Raw genomic sequence first — 22,242 nt, forward strand, 5'->3', positions numbered from 1 at the left:
AGAATAAAAGGGCAGAGGGACTGGAGGGACAAGCAGGACAGATGGCCACTGCCTTCTTGCATCATTCTCTTGAGCTGGCCTCGTGTCGCCTACCCAATGAGACCGAGATGAGGCTTCCCAGATGTACGTACACCAGCCCACCTACCTGCAGGAAGGACCCTTTATTTCTCTTAATGCGTCAGCCCAGCTCCACTGGCTCCTCTGAGAAGCCTCTCTGATTCTCCTTCCTTTGGTTTCTCAGCCCTTGGTTTAACCACCCTTCAGATCCCTTTGTCAATGTGGGTTGTAAGTCACTATGTCTACACCAGACTCTCCACTCTGATGTGAGTTTTTGGAGGTGAAGATACCTTTTGTCTGCCTGCCATCCATCCATCCATGCATCCATCCATCCATCCATGTATCCATCCATGCATCCATCCATCCATCCATCCATCCATCCATCCATCCATCCATGCATCCATCGATGCATCCATCCATCCCCATATGTGTTAACATATTTTTTGAGCTCCTAGAAAGTCGGAAAGAGAAAACAAGCAGGAAAGGAGGAAGACGAGGAGGGGGATGCCCGCAGATTGTGGGAGCCCACTTTTAAAGTCACTGGTCCTTATAAGATGGGTAACCAAAGAGCCAGTTTCCTTGCCTCTTTGTGCTGCTGCTGTCAGATCCAGCCAGATAATTATAACTAATAATAATTAAAAATCAAAAGTGCTCTAGGCACATACTTAGCATTTGACTCTGGCTGCGCTTTCTGTGAGTAGCAGCATCTTCCTCCTTCCTGCTTTAGAGATGGCCCAGTCCTTGTCACCCTGACTGCTGCCAGCGGGCCTGGCTGGGCTTGGCGCAGGGTTGCCGGCTGACCCCGAGCAGTGGTTCTGAGGATTAAGAACCTGTTGCTTGTGCTGGAGTTAGCGACTTGTGAGGCCAGGAGCCTGGGGAGGGCTGAGAGTTTGAGTAGCTGCTGACCCTCAGAGGTTTCTTTCCCCATTATTTTCTTCTTTATTTTTTTGAGACACAGTCGCGCTCTGTTGCCCAGGCTGGAGTGTGCAGTGGCACAATCTCTGCTTATTGCAAACTCTGCCTCCCAAGTTCAAGCAATGCTTCTGCTGCAGCCTCCTGAGTAGCTGGGATTACAAGTGCCCACTACCACGCCCAGCTAATTTTGTATTTTTAGTAGAGAAGGGGGTTTCACCACGTTGGCGAGGGTGGTCTCGAACTCGTGACCTCAAGTGATCCACCTGCCTTGACCGCTCAAAGTGCTGGGATTACAGTGTGAGCCACTGTGCCCAGCCGCCCATAATTGGCTATTGCAGATGTTGTACTTCTCTCGGCTCGGTTTCCACATCTGCTAAATGAGGTAAGACCTGCTGCCTCTGGCTGTTGTGAAGATGGAGTTCATGTGTGTAAAGTACTTTAGAGCACTTAGGATATAAGGATGGCTGAGGGTCATTGTGGCACTTTTCCAGTAGGATCACTTTGTGCTTCCTGCCTTCCCCACTAGGGCAGGAAACCAGAGCCTGGCACAGCCTAAATTCTATTGAATGTGGCCTCATGTTGTGGCGATGCCATGCACATGCTCTGGAACTCACAGTCTGGCCTCAGATGCCAGGCCTGCCACCAGGCAGCTCCATGACCGTAAGAAAGTCACTGGTCTTCTCTTGCTTTCAGGAGACCAGGGGTAAGGAAGGTCCCTTCTTTTTTTTTTTTTTTTTTTTTTTTTTTTTTTGAGACAGAGTTTCACTCTTGTTACCCAGGCTGGAGTGCAATGGCGCAATCTCGGCTCACCACCGCAACCTCCGCCTCCTGGGTTCAGGCAATTCTCCTGCCTCAGCCTCCTGAGTAGTTGGGATTATAGGCACGCGCCACCATGCCCAGCTAATTTTTGTATTTTTGGTAGAGACGGGGTTTGGTTTCACCATGTTGAGCAGGATGGTCTCGATCTCTTGACCTCGTGATCCACCCGTCTCGGCCTCCCAAAGTGCTGGGATTACAGGCGTGAGCCACCGCGTCCGGCCAGGAAGTTCCCTTCTTTGTTGGGTACTGGGGATGCTGAAGGCAGTGATGCCTGAAAAGCCCCGGTACTGGGTCTGGGTTAGAGTGAAAGTTTGGTGAGCCCGAGCCCGTGTTGTCATTGCCTTGCCTGTGGTCTGGAGGTAGTGGGCTTTCTGTTCATGTCTTCATTGACTCATTCAATCAATTATGTATGGATGTGCTCAGTCTGGCCCACAAGTGTGTACTGAGCACCTGATCCATGCCAGCTGTGTGCAGGTGCTGGGGATACACAGGCACAGACTAAGCCCGTCACATGTTGCAGGGAGGGGAAAGCAAACTAATAAGGACAAACAATATTTCTTATGTGTTTGTGGAATATAATATCATATGATGTAATACGGCGTGGTGTAGTATGGTGTAGTATAGTGCTGCATCATACCGTATCATTCATACCATATACTAAATACGACGTAAGTGCTGCACGCAACAGAACCCTATGGCTGGGCCCCTGCAAGACACTAATGCGCACCTTGGAACCTGAGCTTTGCCCTTACTCCCTGTAAGTTACTGTGTTATGGGCACAGTTGGTCTGTGTCTCTGAGCCTTGGTTTATTTACTGTCGAGTGGGGCAGGGGTGTTCCCAACGTAATAAAGTGTGGCATCATCATCGTCATCATCACTGTTGTCGCTGACATGATGATTACTGCTGCTGCCACTTGGGGCAGCTGCGCCTCCCAAGGGGCCATGTGTGGCAGTTTGGGGTCTGCCTTGGGAGAAGGCCAGGGTGGACACTGGCAACACTCCTTGACCTTACAAGGCCCAGGGCACAGGCCTGAGCCCCTCACCCCAAAGTAGTAAAACTGAGGCAGCATTTCCTGAGTGCTTCCTGGGAACCTGACTGTAAGCCCTTCATATGGGCAGCCTCTTCAGACCTCACATATGAGGTCTTTGTCATTGATGGGTAAACTGAGTCTCCCCATGTGGACACAGCTGCCAGCAGGGAGGAGTGTGTGGCCAGTCAGTCCGACATGAGTGCCTGTGTTCGCAGCCCCCGGGCTGAGGCAGTGGGGTCGGAGATGACTCTCAAAGCCCTCAGAAGCCAAGGGTAGGTCTCCGGGTGCAGGGGTCTCCAGGCCGAGGGGTCTCTGAGCAGGCCTCGCCTCCCAGCGAGACAGGCATTCTGGAAGGTGACATGGAGGCCGCATGCAGCTCTGGGGGCAGGATGCTGTCACCAGTCTGGGCAGCCCTGGATGAGAAATGGCTTCTCCCTGGTCACCACAGAGGTGCAGTGAGTAGCGGGCACTGGAGGGGTGCTGTTGAGGCAGAAGCCTGTGCCAATCTGTGCTTGGATACCCTCCTGAGCCCTGAGGGTCAGCCCGCCTGAGCGATGAAGTATGTGGAGGCCCAGGTGGGGACTGGGGGGCCTCCCCCCAAGGCCCAGCTCCGGGCAGAGATGGCACTTGGAATCAGCCTCAGGCTGCCCGTCTGCCCATTGGAGCCTGTCAGTCATGCCCTAGGGCAGGGGGCCAACCAACTTTAGAGGGCATCATGCCATCTCGACAGATGGGCACGGGGGAGCTGCCAGGAGCCTCAGGCCAGCGGCCGTTGTGTGTGCGGGAGCCTGGCCCCTCCCCGGCGCTGTCTCAGCCGGGACCACATGCCTTCAGTTTCTTAGTAACACTGAGGACGCGGCGAGCAGCGGCGCCTCACTGGCTCTGTGTTCACAGAGGTTTGCACCCTGCAAAGCCCTGCCCCGTATTGACTCAGACAAAGAGGCAGCCCCTCAGATGGGAAGACATGGGGCCCGGAGGCTGGAGGGGGTGACTCAGACATAGACACAGACACTCCTGTCAGAACACCGAGGCTCACAGCTCTGCCTTCCTGGCAGCTCTGCCCACATGGGGAGCCTCAGTTTACCCAGTTAAGACAAGGAGACACATTTGTGTGAGGTTGTAAGAAGCCCCTCATGAGAAGGGCTCGTTGTGAGCCTCCCAGCAGCACTCTGGAAACACTGTCTCAGTTGTACTGCTTTGCGGTGAAGGACTCAGGCCTGTGCCCTGGGCTTTCTAAAAACAAGGAGCGGCGTCAATGTCCACCCCCCAGAAATGGGGTTTGGAGGCCTCAGAGTTGCTTCATCAGTGTGACCTTGGGCATGTGACCTCCCTCAGGGGGGCTCACTGTCATCACCTGGTCAGCGGTCACAGCGCCCCTCTTGGAGGGTTACTGTGGGGATGCAGCATTGGGCTGTGGACCATCCAGCACAGGACCTGGTCCCCTAAGAGGGCACATGGAGGGGGCAGCATCCGGGGTGGAATTGGCAGAGTTGATGTGGATTTCACTGTCCCTCTTTCACAGATGGGAGAAATGGGCTCGGAGGGCTTAAGCCACTCACTTGATGTTGTGTCCGATAGCTGGTAAGTGGCAGAGCTGAGCCTGCAACCTTGGTAGTGAGAGGCAGGGAGAAGGTGAAGGACGATGGTGGCACCACCACCAACCAGGTGGCCTTTTGCCCTAATTTTCCCATTCTGAGGACACACCTCTGAAGCCAGTGCTGCTGTTATCCCCATTTCACAGATGGGGAGACTGGGGCAAAGTTGGGCGGAGATGAGATTTAAATCCAGGCAGCCTGAGCATGCAGCCGTGTCCTAACACCAGGAGCAGGATGTTTTGTGTTGCTCATTTGTGTCAGAACTTTCTTGATACAGCAGGATGCTGGGATCTGACTGGGGATGTCTTAGCCCCCATCAGCGAGAGACTAGGGTGCTCTGGGTAGAAGTCTGGATTGTACTCTTTGGTCAAGCAGGAACAATTACTAATGACATTTACAAAGAAATTAATGATGAGAAATGCAAGCTGGCATTTCAGGAGCACCCGCCAGCAGCCGTGCGCCAATACTCACAGGAGAGATGAGGGGCTGGGGGCCAGGCATGGGGAGGAGGAGATGGCAGAAAATTAATTTCGCTGTGTCAATAGTGAACATGGTTCCACTTGTTCCGCTTCTGAAGTTTAGACAGACTCAAACATGGACGGGCTGGGGCTTGTCTGGGGCTGCATGGAGATTCACTGTGTGGCTGCAATGTGGGCAAGGGAAAGTGACAGTTTCAGTTTGGTGTCTCCTTTCGGTGTCCCAGAGGACAGGAGGGGTGGGAAGGTCAGGGGACAGTGAGAGCAAGGAGGTAGTAGACCTAGGACTGGGCCATTTGGGCAAAAACCTACATGCCACCTCCTACCAGCTGGGTGACTTAGCGAGCTGCTTTGCTTTTCTGAGCCTCAGTTTCTTCATCAGTCAAACGGGAATGACTGGGAGAAGTAAAGATAATATATAAAGAGCAGAGAGCCCAGCTTCTGACACATTGTAGGAGCTCAGTATATGGGAGCTGTTAGCGTATTTCATGGTTATATTTTAAGATACGCAACTTTCCTCCTTAGCATCTCTCTTATGTTAATTTGGAATACCTCATTTGTGTGCTGTAGTTTAATTGGTCATGTATTTTGTTTGTTGTGATACATAAAATACTGGAGCATCTTATGCTCTTTGAGGTTCTAGGGTAAATAAAATACGGCTTTGGTGGGAAGCGCAGTGGAGGGTGAGGAGCAAGAAGCTGAAATTGTCTAGGTCAGGAAGGGGATTCCAGTAGGATAAGGAACCATTTGCAATGGTGTGATCATAGCTCACTGCAGCCTTGAACTCCTGGGTTCAAGCAGTCCTTCCACCTCAGCCTCCCAGGTGGCTGGGACTATAGGTGCGCACCACTACACCCAGCTAACTTTTTTATTTTTTGTAAAGACAGAGTTCACTATGCTGCCTAGGCTGGTCTAGAACTCCTGGCCTCAAGCAATTTTACTGCCTTGACCTCCCAAAGTGCTGGGATTACAGGCATGAGCCACACCGCGCCTAGCTGGTTGTCTGTATTTTAAAATAGAGAATTCCCATCATCATAATGACTTATATTTATCTAGTGCTTTTTGAGTGTCCAGTGTTGTTCTCAGCACTTTTAGGCATTAAAATATTCGATCCCCACAATGTCTCTAATATGAATACAAGCAAAACAAGGCACAGAGAGGTCAAGTGACCCCCAAGGCCTCGGACCTGGTCAGTGCTGGACCCAGACCACCAGCCCCGAATTCTGTCATCTTCACCCCCACACTAAATGGCTGGGTTTCTTGATTTTTCTATAAATCAGGCCCAGCAGCCCCTGGCCCACATTTCCATGTGACTCCCTTTGGATACAGCGATTTGCTTCTTGTTTCAACACAGCCCACACCTGGCCTACCTTACCTGGCTTGTCGCCAGCCTGCACTGTTTTGTAAGCCCTGTCAAAACACTTCAGCGTTTGCAGTTATTGTCTCATTGGTGCCTCTGCAGCCTTCCAGGGACCACTGGAAGTGCTCTTGACTCTCACTATTTTCCAGACTGGAATACAGGCTTGGACCTGGGCGTCCAAGTGGGATACTGGGAGAAGTGGGGCTTGTGGCGGGAGTGGGGAGTGTGTTCTACTCTTTGGGTTTGAGTGTTTGAGAGGGGCAGGCAAGTGGGGCTCCCTGCTTTCTGCGCAGTGACCAGTTCCCCAGCTGAGGCCACATCTGGAGGCACAGTCTAGACAGCTGCAGCCCTTACCTATGGCGTCAGCTTTGTTTCCTCGTCTTTGCCTCAGAAGCTGCCACATCAAAAATGTGGTATTGGCTGGGCATGGTGGCTCACACCTGCAATCCTGGTGCTTTGGGAGGCTGAGGCAGGAGAATTGCTTGAGGTCAAGTGTGGGAGACCAGCATGGGCAACATAATGAGACTTCTTCTCTACCAAAATAGTTGTGAGATCATCCACGTTTTTAGTTGACAGAGATGACAAAGCCCTGTGGTTAGTATTAGTTATGACACTGTTAAGTGTCTATATAGCATTTTATGTGTTGTAAAACCTTTTACGTATGTTATCTAACTTGAAGCTTCTAACAAGGCAATGAGGTGAATATTATTAGTTTTAATTTTCAGGTGAGTGAAGGAGTACTTAGAGAGGCAAAGTGACTTGCCTAAGGTCAGAAAGACAGTAATTAGCCAAGGCAAGATTTGAACTCTAAAGCCCATTGTCTTCTCATCAACCTTTTTACCATCCTACCTACCTACTTATTTATTCATACACTCCTCTTCCTCCCACCATTCATTCATCCATTCATCCATCTACCCATCCATCCATTCATCAATCTGTCTACCCACCATCCACTCACCAATCCACCCATCCATCCATCCACTCATCCATCCTCCAGCCACCCATCCACTCATCTATCAATCTGTCTATCAGTCTATCACCTACCCATTCATCCACCTACCCATCTATCCACACATCCATCCACTCACCAATCTGTCCACCCATCCTTCCACCTATCCATCCACCCATCCATACATCTGTCCATCACCCACCCACCATTTCATCCATCCATCCATCCATTCATCTATTCATCCATCTACCCATCAATCTGTCTGTCCACCCATCCACCCACTCACCAATTCATTCATCCACTCTCCATCATCTACCCACTCAGTCCTCCATCCACTCATCCATCCGTCCTTCATCCATCTACCCATCCATCCATCCGTCTGTCCATCATCCATCTACCCATCCATCCCCTCACACCCACCTACCCACCCATCCATCATTTATCCACCACCCTTCTATCATCTGTTGTTCATCTCCCTATCCATCCAGCTACACATTCCTTCACCATCATCACCCTCCAGCATTGAGTGTGAGGTACATGTCAGGAACCACACGCTTTTAGGGTGCCTTCTTCACATACTTTTAATTTCATACCTCACTGTTACCCATCCCTCTCCTTGCTTTAAAACTGTGCATATACCTACACATGCATAGACACACATGCACACACACATGAAAGCACACATGCCTCTCTGGTGAGATGAGGGGGATGGGGCAGACTGAGGATATGGATAATTCTTGATTTGTGTCATGAAAACCAGTGAGACTTCTGCCTAGTGACAGAAGGGAGGCCACAGGGCGGACCCACTTGATCATGGTGGGGCAGGTGTCTGGGGAGTGACAACGTGCTTACTGTTTGGTTGGAGGCTGGATATGTATGAAATGGCACACAAGGCATTTTGGGCCAAGCCACGGCATTCTTCAGCTTTATCAGTGGGACCAGCTTCTGAAGAGTGGGCAGCCCATGGAGCCCCGCCTTTCTGGGTGGTGGGATCACCCTTTGCCCTTTGCTTGGTGCAAGGTTGGATCCCCTCTCTGGACCGGCAAGGGTGTATACCTGCGTGTTTCCCAAGAACCATCACAGTCATAAAATATATTCGGTCTCAGCTGCAGTTTTGATCACCGGTGCGTGCACACAATTCATCACAGCAAATTAGGTCCATCGTACAAGCTTCTGCCCCACAGCCTGGGGGGTCTGTCAGCAAGGGGGTTGGGCCGTGTGGGGGCTGGGGACCATTCTTGGGGAGTGATGGGCCATGTTTCCTGAGGAGGCACCCTCAGAATATCCACCAGAACAGTTCTGAGTCTGTAGGACTTAATTTTCTAGAAATGTTGAGGATGCAGGAAAGTTTTCCTTTTAACCAAAATTTGGAAGAAAGTGGAAATGGTTATGATCAAAGTTTCCTTATATCATTTGCAAATCCTGAAAGCACTGGGTTAGTTTGGGGACCTGAACATATGTGTTCTGTATAATTAGTGACCGTGTGACCTAGATTTTCCAGTACAGTCCTGATTTCAAGTACTCCATCCTAGCTCTTGGCTGTTTGTCCTGATTTTTGGTTTGCGGAATATGACGACTCTATGTGGAGCTCGGTTTTCCCATCATATTTTCATGAATAAATATTTAAAGTGGTAAAGACTTGCAGCGTCAGAAAATATTTTCTCCCACTTACTTTTTTCCAACCTGGCAAAATATGTCATGTGTAGGTGTGCCCATGCTCAGCTTCCTGCCTCTCACCTGCCCTGCCAGAGCAAACACAGACACTTCCTTCCTGCAGCGTCTGTAAACCATCAGGACCCCACAGGCTGGCCTGGCCTATGACTGCAGGTGCGGCCTTTCTGTAGGGGAAAGAGCCCTCAGTTCCAGAGTCTCTTGAGGTCTTCTGTTCTTCTACTGGCTGGCACTGGGAGCCACACTGCAGACAGTAGCGGACGGCCCAGCCCGGGCAGCACTGAGAAAGCCCCTCTGCTGTCGCTCAGCTAGTGGCATGTTGTCCCGGGATGCTGCGGCTCCCTGCAACCCAGCTGAGACTATCTTGGGCTGCTGTGATCTGTGCTCCTTCCAGCCAGAATGACCCTGAGTATCTTACCTGTTGGTGCAGCAACCCACTCTCCTATCTTTTAAGATCCTGCCCACTTTTTTGTTTGTTTGTTTGTTTTAAGACAGAGTCTTGCTCTGTCGCCTAGGCTGGAGTGCAGTGGCATGATCTCAGCTCATTGCACCCTCCGCCTCTGGGATTCAAGCAATTCTCCTGCCTCAACCTCCTGAGTAGCTGGGATTATAGACACACACCACCACACTCAGCTAATTTTTGTATTTTTAGTAGAGATGAGGTTTTGCCATGTTGTCTAGGCTGGTCTTAAACTTCTGGCCTCAAGTGATCTGCCTGCCTTGGCCTCCCAAAGTGCTGGGATTACAGGTGTGAGCCACTGTACCTGGACTTTTATTCATTATAAAAATTTACACAGCATAAAATTTACCATCTTAACCATTTTTTAAGTGGCTGGTTCAGTGGCATTCAGTACATTGACACTGTTGTGCAGTCATCACCACCATCTACCTCTAGAACTTTTTCATATTCCCCATCTGAAACTCTGTTCCTATTAAACATTAACTTCCCATTTCCCCTTTTCCCAGCCCTTGGCAGCCACAGTTTCTATCTCTATGACTTGACTGTTCTAGGCACCTTGTACAAGAGGAATCATGTAATAATTCATTCCACCTGGCATAATGTCCTCAAAGGATCTCTCCCAGCTTTAAGAAAAAGTTATTACCTGCTCTGGGCATGGCCAGGGCAAGGGCTGTGGGGAAGGGGGGTGGGGGAGGCAACTGCATTTCTTCTTCGTCTCCCTTGACCCTACATGCTACAGTGGCATGCAGGCTGTCATTTCCGAAATATTTGTGGAGTTTTTACCAAGTGCAGGCTCTGAGCTAATGGGGTAAAATGGCGAGCTGAGAGGAGGTTCCTGTCTTGTCACGTGGATAGCGTCTTGAGGGGCGGTTGACCATGGTGGGACCACACCAGATCATTGCAAGTTACAGGACTTGTGGCGTTGAAACCTCTGCAAGGTGCAGGGCAGTGCTGTGTGGAAGTTGCTGGTCATTGGGCAGGAAGGCTGCTCCAGAAGGCTGGCTCCGATGTGGAGAGGCCTGGGCAAACTGGGCTATGGAGGAGACTCTGAATAGCGGGAGTGCTGCCGGGAGTGGGAGGGGGACAGGGCTGGCAGAAGGTGGTGACTGAGGCTGTGGGCCAGCGAGCACCAGACCATGGCGGGCCATCTGGGCTGTGGTCAGGGTCTGGATGTGTTCTGGTGTGGGTGGGACCCGCCGGGGGCGGTTAAAAAGCAGAAACCCTTCTACAGCCCTGCCTCCTCCAGGAGACAACCCGGATTGTGCTTCATGTTGTTTTCTCAGCTTTTCTTTGCCAGGAAGGGGTCCTTCGAGGGGCCCTTGCATCCTAGGCAGGTGGAGCTACTGGAGGGACCCAGCAGGGGGTGAACGTGGGCATATCAGCTATATAGGGTGGGGAGACAGAACGCCAAAGTAACAGTGACCAGCCTCTCACCACTTAGCACTACATGGTCAGTGTCAGGACTGGTATGTGTGTGTGTGTGTGTGTGTGTGTGTGTGTGTGTGTGTGTGTGATTTGAGGGTATCCCTGAGTCCATGATTGTGTACCTGCATGGGGTTGTGGGGTATCCATGTGTGTGTGTGTGTGTGTGTATGCATGGGATTGTGGGGTACTTTGTGTGTGTGTGTGCATGGGATTGTGGGGTACTTGTGTGTGTGCACATGGAATTGTGGGGTACTCATGTGTGTGCATGGGATTGTGGGGTATCTGTGTGTATGGGGGTGGGCACATGAGGGACCGGCTGTGTGTGTGTGTGTGTGTGTGTGTGAGATTAGGGTATTCGTGTGTGTGCGTGCATATGGAGTGATGTGTGCACAGTATTAGGAACCCTGCCTTGGCAGGCTGCTTTCATAAGCACCCCAAAGGGCTGTCCCTCTACCATGCCTGGCCTCACCTTTCCCCATGGGACACTGTGGATGGCGGAAGGGAGGGCTCTCAGGTCCTCTGAAGTAAGGAAGGTGTGGGGGATCCTTATGGTCCAGACTATCGAATGCAGTCACGTGGCACACTCTGGTGCCGGTCCCTCCAGATGGCCCATGGGCAACCCCCGAGACAGCTGTGCTCAGCCTCCTGGGCGGCTCTAGGGAAGTGGGAGGGTCTGGTCTCCCTGCACACTCCTTGGTCTCCCAGGTTTGCCAGCGCCTGGCACACCCAGAAACACTTGGGCCGGCTGGGCAGGAAATACCCATGAGGCAGCAGAACCCAGGACCTGCAGGTGGTTCTGCTTTCGCAGAACTTCATCTTCTACCCTTACCCTCTTCGGCGGAACTTAACCACACTGAGTCCCACATCCCAGCTCCTCGGGTGAGGATTCAAGTCAAGTCAGGCCATCTGCTGCCTAATGGTACCACTTCCCACCTCCCTGCAGGGTGTGTGGGGCTTCTAGAGACCCTCACCAACCCCAGAGGTCTCAAGCTGGTAGCCCGAGGGCCACATTCAACCTGCAGATTTGTTTTCATGGTCCTGCATAGTGCTTTAAACATCAAGAAAGTTTGTGGATTTTACTTCCGTTTTCCCCCAACTTTTATTTTAGATTCTGGAATACATGTGCAGGTTTATGACATGGGCCTATTGCGTCACCCTGAGGTTTGGGGTATGACTGACTCCATTACACAGGTCGTGAGCATAATACCTATAGTCACTTTTCAATCCTCGTCCCTCCCTCCCAGCTCTTTTATTTCCTGGTGCCTGTTGTTCCCAACTTTACGTCTGTGTGCATCACACGGTACTTAATTCCCACTTAGGAGTGAGAACACAACACGTGGTATTTGGTTTTCTGTTTCTGCATTAGTTCACTTAGGATAACGGCCTCCAGCTGCAGCCGTGTTGCTGCAAAGGGCATGCTTTTGTTCTTTTTGATGGATGCATAGTGTTTCATGATAATGTATGGACCACATTTTCTGGATCGCATCCACTCTTGGTGGGCACCTGGGTTGGTGTCATGTCTCTGCTATTGTGATAGTGCTGCAGTGGACATATGAGTTCCTGCGTCTTTTTGGTGGAATGCTTATTTTCCTTTGGCTGCACCTGCAGTAATGGGATTCCTGGGTCGAACGGTAGTTCAATTCTTAGTTCTTTGAAACATCTCAGAACAGCTTTCCACGGTGTCTGAACTAATTTATATTCCCACCAACGATGTATAAGCATTCACCTAAAAAAGTTTATATTAAAAAAAAATCTAAATTTCCAGTTTTCTTGCAAAACCAGCAGCAACACTGGGCCTTTATTCCCACCTGGCAGTCATTGCCAGGAACTGACAAGTTCTGCCTCTTCCCGACAAGGTTTGCGATCTCGGGGCTAACACAGACCTCTCCGGGTCTCCCTGCTCTGCACCTGGCTTGGGCTGCACTTGTCCACAGTGTGAACCTGACAGTATCTGCACCCTAACCTTCAGGGCTCCATCCAGACGTGCAGCTACCTGTGGTCAGAGGAATTCTGCCCACTGAAGATAGATCTCCTGGAATTCACCCAATCTTTTTCATGACATAAACATGTTCCGAGCACTGGTACCCCTGCCAACTGGTGCTTCCTTCTTCCCAAACTGCTCCACGTGCGTGATCTTCTTTGACCCACACTAAGAGCAGCAAATGTACTTTGAAGTAGATGAGAAGAGTGAGCCCTCTTTTGGTTTTGAGAACCCTTCCACCGAATACCCTTTTTTTTTTTTTCAGATGGAGTCTTACCCTGTGGCTCAATCTTAGCTTGCTGCAGCCTTGAACTTGAACTTCTGGTATCAAGTGATCCTCCCACCCTAGCCACCCAAGTAGCAGGGATTACAGGCACACACCACCACACTCACACCTAAATTTTATTTTTGGTAGAGATAGGGTTTCACCATGTTGCTCAGGCTGATCTCAAACGCCTAGCTTCAAATGATCTTCCCACCTCGGCCTCCAAAGTGCTGGGATTCCAGGCATGAGCCACTCACCCAGCTTCAGTACCACTTTTCCTGGAGTTTCATCACTTCCACCTTGAGCTCTTCCCAAAATTTGCAAGAGATGTACTTGATTGAATTCCTGGCCCAGCAGCATCGGGTTGGGGCCCCGTCTTTTAGGGGTCAGATTCAGGCCCTTTTAGGGCGGGAAACCATGCGCTAATTCATATTTGAGATGAGCTATTCCCTGGGGGCCTGGTTCCAAGCAGGCTGCTGTGGTTAGAATGGACTTCCCAGTGACCACGAGGTTGAGATCAGTGCAGCAATCCTACCCAGGAGTGGGCCAGAGGCCACAGAAGTGAACCTGTGGTCACCTGGTATGCTGTGGCTGGGACCTCTGATTTTCAGTCCTGAGTCTGCTGCTTGGTACCCTGTCCCCAAAGGGCTTAGCCACCGGGTACCTCACCCTCTTTGGAGAAACAGCAACAGCAGCGGGGGTCACATGAACTCAGGACTCAGAGTCAGGCGTGGACTCTGTTGCTGAGGAGGGGCAAGTCTGTAAGGGCCCTGGCAGCATTCCATCTTCCTTTGCTGGTGACGCCATAAAACTCTCATTTCCCCTTGCACACTGCTATCTAAAGTCTCACCGCTCACTCGATTCTCTGCTCACAAACACTGACGGGCCTTTGCATGTTGAAGTGTGGTTCCCCTGAGTCCCCCGTCCCTCCAGGCAGGTGTGATTAGTCCCCTTGTTTTGTTGGGTGACTCTGAATGGGAGCCTGTTTATGGTCTGGGTTCCTAATAGAAGGCTTCAGTTCCCTCCTAATAATCTATTCCCTGGTGGGTTTTATTTCCAAAGCACGGCAGTACAGAACCTGCCCCCTTGGGAGTTTATTGGGCTTTTTTCTTCCCCACACTGTTTTCTGCCACGTTTTCACGCTAGGGAAGAGTTTCCCGCTCATGGAAATGATTGTTGACTGGGCCACCTGCTTTGGTCTTTTGTGTCCTGGCAAGAGGGGGTTCACAGAGAGTGAGGGGCACTCTCTTTCCCACCTGGGCTCCGTAGAGCATCTGGAGAACATGGAAAACCGGGATCCAGTTGGCACCAATGAAAGGAGTCTGGGTCAGAGGCTGTGTGGATGTGGCTCTTTCTCGAATGTCACCACAGGTGACTCAGGTCACTGCATCAGCTTCTGCTGTTGGTTCCGCAAGGAAGCTGCAGAACACCCCCCCCCCCTCAAAGCCAACCCCCTTGCTCCTTGGAGTTGGAATCTCCCTCTAGGCTGGGAGTTCCGGGTGAATTGAGGCTCTCACGTAAGAGACAGCTTCCCGGGCTGAAGTTGCAACGCTCACTTCCTGCTGCTCCGGAGTGGCAGACGACAGGCTGTCTCACTGTCTGGGAGGCAGGGATGGGAAAACCTCATGCACATCCCGTGCGTGGAAGAGCTGCCGCTCCCTCTGCCATAGGACATCTCCGGGCTTTGTCGAGGGCCGGTGGGTCACCAGCATCACTCTGAGGCCAGGGATGAGTGTCACACCCACTCCGGCAAACCTTGCCCTGCCCTCTGCATAAGCGAGGCAAACCCCGGCTTGCTGGGTGGGGGCCACGGGAGAAGTAGGGTGCATGCATGTCATAGCCTGGGCCCCAGGGGAGTGGCTGCGTCACCAGGTAGGCATTTAGAGGGAACCTTGGCCATCACTCACCCCTAATTTTAATGACGTGCATTAGCTAAATTGTGTTCTGAGTATTCATTCGGCGCTGTTTATGGTGTGCTCTCGAGTACGCTTACCGTTTGTCAGAAGTGCAAACTAGCGAACATATGAGCCTTTAAGACAGGCCATCTGTTCGTCTTAGACCCTTGGATGATTGTCAAACGCTTCTAAAAATAAGTGCTCACAAGCAGAGAGGGGCTGCCCAGGTGATACACAGCAGTTAGGGGAGGCAGAGCTGCCTGCGTCTGTACCCTCTCCAAAGGGAAAGAAATAAAGCGTAGGGGCAAGGGGAAGATTTTCCAGGGAACAGGAGATGGGAGCAGAGGGAGATGACAGGAGAGAAGGCTCTGTGGATACACCTTTTTGGCTGGAGGCGTGAGCGTCTCCCTGTCTTGCCTCTCCTGTAACTCCACAGCTCAGATACCTTCGATGGCTCCCCATGGCCCAGATTTAAGGGCAAGCTGCCTCATCTGGCATCAAGGAGCCTCATCAATAAGGCCCCCGCCTTCCTCTCCAGGCTGGTCTCCATGGCACATACCCTGTGCTTCTGCCAAGCTGAATTACTCATTGTTCCCCCAACATATGCTGCACTTTTCACATCTCAGAGGCAGAACCGTGCCGTGGTAAAGAGTGGGCCCTGCAGACAGACTGCATGGGTGCAGACCCGGCAATGCCATCACCAGCGGCAGGACCTGGGCCTCTCTGCACCTCAGTTTTCTCATCTGTAAAATAGGGATGATGAGAGTATTTAATGCACAGGGTGGTTGCGAGGCCTAAAGGAGTTCATATGGGTGGAGGTTGAGCATGGTGCCTGGCACACAGGGAGCCCACGATCAGTGTTAGCTGTGATCATGATCAGTGCCATCCCCACCCTCGTGCTGTTATCTGGTGGTTCATTCTGCCTGGAAAGCCATCTCTTCAGCTCACACACACACCCAGTGCGAATCCTCACCTGGGCTGTCCTTGAAGAGCAGCTAGAAGGCCAGCTGCTTCCCTAAGCATCTCCTCTCAGAAGTCCTCTCTCTATAGTCCTTAAAAAGCCAGGATTGTGCCTCACTTTCTCTCTTCTGTCCACTGCACAGGGCCAGGCACCCTGTTTGCTAAGTGAGCAAATAACAGCACCCAACGTCTCCCCCACCGAGCACAAACGTGGCTGCCATCTTAGCCTAAAGGCCTACTTTTTCCCCTGGAAAGGGAATCTGTCAGTGGTGAAGGCACATTCTCAGGCTTGGTCCCAGCTCCTGGAGAAAGTATGTTGCAAAGCCAGCCTTGTGAGAGCTGCTGTGGCTGGAGCTTATCAGGGAGTGGCCAGTGATAGGCAGTGGGGAGAAAGGGGATTGGCCACAAGCTCTTTCCCAACCGGAAATCAAAGTGAGGTGATGTGCAGGCCAGGTGGTTCAGCAGGTGGGGCCAGAAGAGCAGGGTGGGATGTTCTGGATGTGGGGGCTGAGTGTTCCTGTGCCTTCATATGCTGTAGGGACTCAAAGACTCAAGGGCCAGAGCCACAGCCTGGTCTCCAGAGAAGAGCCAATCCTTCTTGTTTGCCTCTTTAGGGTCTATGAGTTTGGCTATCATCATCCCCACCATGAAACTGTGAACCCCTCAAGGGAGGGTGCTGGGACTTTTCCACCTGTCTGTGCCCATGCCCAGCTGGGGGCCTGACAGACAGGAAGTCAGTGGGGGCCTGAAACTCAGTGAATGTCCGTGGTCGAAATGGATGGATGGATGAATGGATGGGTAGGTGGGTGGCCAGATGGGTGGGTGCATGAGTAGATGAGAAGAGGGGCAGGTAGATTGGTGAGTGGGTGGGTGGGTGGATGGATGGATGGATTGGTAGATGGATAGGTGGGTGGATGGGTGGATAGATGGGTAGATGGGTGGATGGGTGGGTGGATGGATCAATGCATGAGTGTACACCTACTCTATCCACCGTGGAGTCTCCCTGAGGCTGTCCTCCCCCACAGGTGTGCAATTCTATTCCTGAGGGTGGGGTGGAGAAAGCAGTGATTTGTGGGTACAGGGGTTCTAGCCAGGGGGGTTGGAGGGAGTGAATAATGATGCCTGTTGCTCCAAGGGCAGGGCCATCCAAAGTTCAGCCATCTCGGGAGCATTCTTAAGATCTTGCCAGCCCTTTGGACACACAGAGGGAGAGGGGGATGAGCATAGCTGGTTAGTCCATTAAACCTCTATTGTGCCTGGTCCCATGGAAGTGACAGGAAGCAAACAGTCCCTCTGCCACGGAGCACCCTGCCAGCTCAGGAAGACCAGCACAGACACCACTATGTAGATTTGTGGAGTATTTACTATAGCCAGACCTGGGGCGAATGCGGGCATTACCTCCTGAGTCCGAAGGGCGTGTGTATTGTGTTGCTATAAAGAAATACTTGAGGCTGGGTAATTTATAAAGAAAACAGTTTTATTTGGCTGATGGTTCTGTAGACTGTACAGGAAGCAAGGTGCTGGCATCTGTTTCTGGTGAGGCCTCAGGAAGCTTGCAGGGATGGCGGGAGACAAGGGGAGCTGGTGTGTCACTTGGGGATGGAGAGAGAGAGCAAGGAGGCACCTGACTTTTCTTTAACAAGCAGATCTTGTGGTAACTGCAGGGAGGACACCAAGCCATCCATGAGGGATCCTCTCCCATGACCTAAACACCTCCCCTAGGCCCCACCTCCAACACTGGGATCCCATTTCAACATGAGATTTGGAGGGGACAAACATCTAAACCCTATCAGCATCTTAGGAAGAGGGCTGTGTTATTAACCACCCTTAAAACCCAGAGATCAGGGAACTTGCCCAAGTCCACATGGCCAGTAAGTGGCAGAGCAGATTCAAACCCAGGGCGTAGGCCATCTCGGCCCACTAAGGCTTCCTGCCCGCCTTGGGGTCACCGGGGCAGTGGCCAGCCCAATGGGCACTTGCTAAGGACCAGGCAGGGTGCTAGGACTTTACAGGCATTTTTCACAGAGTATCTGGAAGCCAGGAGGGGCAGGTAATAGGGGGTGCAGAGAATCTCTTATTGATTCATGCAGCTGGCATGCTGAAACCCCTCTGGTCTCTCCCACTTGACATGGCGATGGGTAGGTGTCGAAGGGAGACCAGGCAGGGTCCCACACCTAAGTGACAGAGAATGGAGCCAAGACCTTGAGAAGCAATCCTGGGCTTTTTAGACTAGGGAAAGGCACACAGTGTTCCTGTTCGTGACTATGTTGGGCACAGAGGTGGGCTGAGCCAGGGCCCCCTCCTAGGGTGGGCGAAACCAGCATCGGACACCAGCTGAACCTTCAAGGAGCCCATTCATTCAAGTGTGTGGCCGTGCTTTGGGAAGCACGGTATAGCCACCAGGCTCCATCCTCCAGCCTCCTCCTTCCATGCACAAAGTATCACCCTGGATTGGGTTCAGGATCAGGATCATTTTGCTGCGGAATTCCCAGGAACAAGCATAGTGGCTCATTGGCTCAAATATGGATGAATGAATGAGCAACCATGTAAATGGATACTGGGCTTCATTCACTCTCGAGAAGCTGAGGGTATGACGGGAAAGCAGGTCCTGAGTGCTCTGCTGACGATTTGCTCTTTTTGTGGGTCTCACCAGGACCCAGGCTAGGCCTGCCCCCAACACAGGCAGCACATAGGTTTCTGGGCTCAGTCCCATGCCACCCCCTTGGCCATCAGTATCTTCTGTCCCTGGCCTCGTGTGCCAGGCAGAGGCTCCCAAAACAGGTTCTACCAGACACCTCCATCTGGGAGAGCACACACGCTCTAGCGAGTGGATGGATCGAGGCTGCAAACCATTGCTACCTGCCCCCTCCTGCTCTTCTATTTTATTTTTCTCACCTGCTTCTCTGGCCCACACCTGTGTCTCCCTGGCAGGCAGTGAGGCCGAGTGGATGCCAGGCCTCCCTCTAGGCATTTTCCAGTCCTTCCCTGGGCCCCTGTCTCCACCCCCGGCCTTTGTGTGGTGGGAAGTGTTCATCTATGGGGTGGGTAGCATCTTTATAAACGATTTTCTTCCTTCTCTAAAGGGGCTAAATATAGCACAGGCATAAACAGAGAAATAGACATTAAGGCAGAATGCCCTTGTGAGCACCATGCGGGGTGGAAGGAACTCTTTAAGAAGGTTTGCTGAACCTCCCCACGTTCCTCAAACCACAGCTTCTAGCCATGGGGGATGGAGCGCGGGTTCTTTCAGGGTTATTGAACTGTGCTGATTGCCGTGGCTGCCCAGAGCTGCCCTGTGGCCTGGCATTGGGCGACTGGTGAGTCTTGGGGACAGAGGGTCCACTACCCACTCCGCCTGTTGAGACACTGCCCTTGGCCTGTGGAGAGGTCGGTGTTCTCCTTGGCTGAGCACCTGGGCTCCTCTGTGCCCCCCACCACCATCACATATACTGATTGGGTGCCCTTGACCGGTTTCCCTAGCTGAGCTGCTATCTGCCCCATTAATCCCACAAACGTTTGGGTGTCTGTGTCTAGCCCCCCTAAACCAGGCCCCTCGAGGGGGTGCCCAGCTGGTGACTTCCCCTCCCCCTCACCATACCAGCACAGAGCAGAGCATCCAGCAGGTGCTTAATAACATAGTGCTGAGTGAATTCTGGTGTCTGGTCCCCTCGGGGCATCAAGTTTTGACATTTCCATCTGCTGTGACATTCTGGGCTTTTGTTTCTGTCACAAAACTTCAGGGAAGGAAGTTTTATACTTCTGTCTCAGAACCCTCTTGGAGGAAGTTCTTTCTTGAGTCTAACCTCAGAGCCCCTTGCTACTGCTATTTCAGTGAGCAGGCGCACTGTGGCTTTTCCTGGGGAATGGCGTAGGCATTCTGGAGTTTTCCTAACCAGTGGTCCCACTTGTGGGTTCCAGCCTTCAGCATGTCTGCTCCAGCAGTGCCCAGGTGAGCCAGTGTGGACCATGTATGTCACACTGACCCTGATCTTGGCATCCTGGCAAGAGGCTGCTTCATTCTGCAGAGATCGCAGATACCCCATGCCCATGCTGGCAGTGGGTGGTCCTCGGGGATTTTGTGGAGATGGAATATCATGTCTGGTTTTCTGTGGCCTGTGGAACAAAGTCCATGCTTGTTGGCACTCAGGGCCTCCACCGTCCACTGTCCATGTGCCCATCAGCCTTCCTGTGACTTCTGTGCTGGGACCCATGCCTGCATCTGCCACTCGGATTCCAGTTTCCACACTTGCGTCTCTGCTGTTCTTTCCTCTTGGAATGCCCTCTCCCCTTTCCACATATCCACATCCTACCCAGATATCCATTCCTTTTTCCTTCCATTGATTGATTCACAAATACTGCCTGAGTGTCTACTTTGTGTCAGGGCCTAGGAACCATAATTTGAGGACAAGAACCCTTCCTCATATCCTCTCTCTTCCTCCACCCCATCCTCCCCCTAATAAAGAATGACCCAGCCACACCTAAATAGCCCGGGCTTTTGACTGGTGGTTGGCAGGGTGGGAAAGTGCAGCTCCTGGACAGCTGTGCCTGCTGGGCATTGGAGGTCCAGGGGCATGGGCAGGACAGTACATGCTCAACCTGGGTCCTGAGAAAGGAAGTGCCACCATGCTGTGTGCAGCTCAGCAGAGGAGGCCAGTTTAGCTCAGGAGAGGTGCGTGGCTGTGTGGGAGGTGGGCTGCAGGTACCTGAAGGGGTCTGCAGGGATGGGAAGTGATCCACGTGCCTAGAGGACTCTAAGAGCGGCTTGGATGGGAGGGAGGAGAAGGGAGGCGGGAACTGAGTCAGCAGAATGGTTTGCTGAAGGTTTGCTCAACCTCCTTGAAGCTAAAAGGAGGATGGCTGTGTGGAGTGTGGATTCGGCTCCCCACAGGACTAGCTGGCTGTCCCTGCACAAGTACAGGGAGAGGTGCCTCGGCTGGAGGGTGCGGGTTCCCATGGAAACCGCCCGCATCCCATCTGTGGCCTCAGACAACCTGCTTGGTGCCTCTGGGTCCCCCTGACCGAGGTGTCAGGCCCCGCTGGCAGAGGTGGCACTGTATCTGGTGCAGAATGCGAGTGATCCGCAGACCGCGGGCCCATGGGGTGCAGGCCCTGGGAAGCCTGGCTCCCCTCGAAAGCCCCTGGCTGCCGCGGATTCCAGCCATCTGGTTCAGTGCCCGGTGCTTCCAACCGGGTAACCTTGGGCCTGTAATTTTTGCCTTCCTGGGCCTCAATGTCCTCATCTTAAGACGTCCCACCTCGCACGGCTGTTGTGAGGATCGAAACAGCGGTGCCTTTCACGGCACAGAGCACGCATGCCCGCCAAGCCCCGGCCGTGCGCTCGGCGCTGCGGGCATCTGCTGGGAGGCGCGGCGGGCGCGGCCTGCCTCTCCCCGGCCGGGAGCTCGCGGGAAGCGTCGGTGACATCACCACGGGGGCCGCAGCCGCCGCAGTGCCCGCCACGGGAAGGGGCTGTGCGGGGCCAGGCCCGGGCCTCTGGGCGAGGCTGCTGGCATCTCCTGGTTGCCCTCGCCTCGGACCCGAGCCCGGGAGAGACGCGGCGCCTCTGCTGACCCCTGGCGGTCAGCGGCACAGCTGCAGGAGTCGCCGGGCCCTGGAGGGCGCCCGGAAGGAGCCTCTCCCGGGGATCGAGGGTCCTGTGAAGCCGCAAACAGGGGCACTCCGCCCTGGTGGACGTTGCCTCCTTTCTCCGGGTGTCATGAGTTGGAGCACCACCTGAGGCTTTGATGAAATGGGTCTGAATTTGGAACACGAACCACTGAAAAGAAACAAAAAGACTGGGTTTTCAGATGCCAAATCCCACCCCCAGCCCCAGGCCGCTGGCTCCTGTGAAACAGATCAACCCTGCTGGCCCCCTCTGGCTGGCAGGGGGAGGAAATGCCATTGGCTGTAATGAGAGGGAACGTTTGGCCACAGAGTCCCACCTGGACCCTGGATTCCTAGGTGCATTCGGCCAAACTGCACTGAGTCCCAGTCTCTGGTTGGGCCATTGCCACGTGACCAAGCAAGCAGGCTCTCGAGCCCAGCAGCAGAGGCTCCTCCCGCGTCCTGCCGGGTGACCCGTCCCCTGCCTGGGCCGCAGGCAGCGCGGCCGCCCCCTGCCTCAGCACGCCTGTGCCGGCTCGGGTGTTTCTTGGCTGGAGAGCTGCACAGCACATCTGCTGTCTCCCTCTGCTAGGCTTGGAGCAGCTACGACGAGGACTGAGAGGGGGCGGTGAGGGCAGCCGGCAGGCGATCAGAGTTTCCTCCTCTTCATTAGAGGAAAAGGGAGATGGAGAGGCGAATGGGGATGTTTTCAATTCCTGCCTCCTCCCCGGCATTTCCCCTTTCCCTCCACCTAGCCAGTCCCCTTGGTAAGACCTGAA

At 52.9% G+C, this 22,242-nt stretch overlaps 1 protein-coding gene across 5 annotated transcripts in view; it reads left to right on the forward strand.

Annotated features, from left to right (window-relative positions):
* Window positions 1-22,242, forward strand: part of ZNF423 (zinc finger protein 423) — a 363,648-nt gene that overhangs the window by 337,434 nt on the left and 3,972 nt on the right. The gene's annotated exons all lie outside the window — the stretch shown is intronic.

Source organism: Saimiri boliviensis, chromosome 1 (assembly GCF_048565385.1).
Source record: "Saimiri boliviensis isolate mSaiBol1 chromosome 1, mSaiBol1.pri, whole genome shotgun sequence".
Lineage (NCBI taxonomy): Eukaryota > Metazoa > Chordata > Mammalia > Primates > Cebidae > Saimiri > Saimiri boliviensis.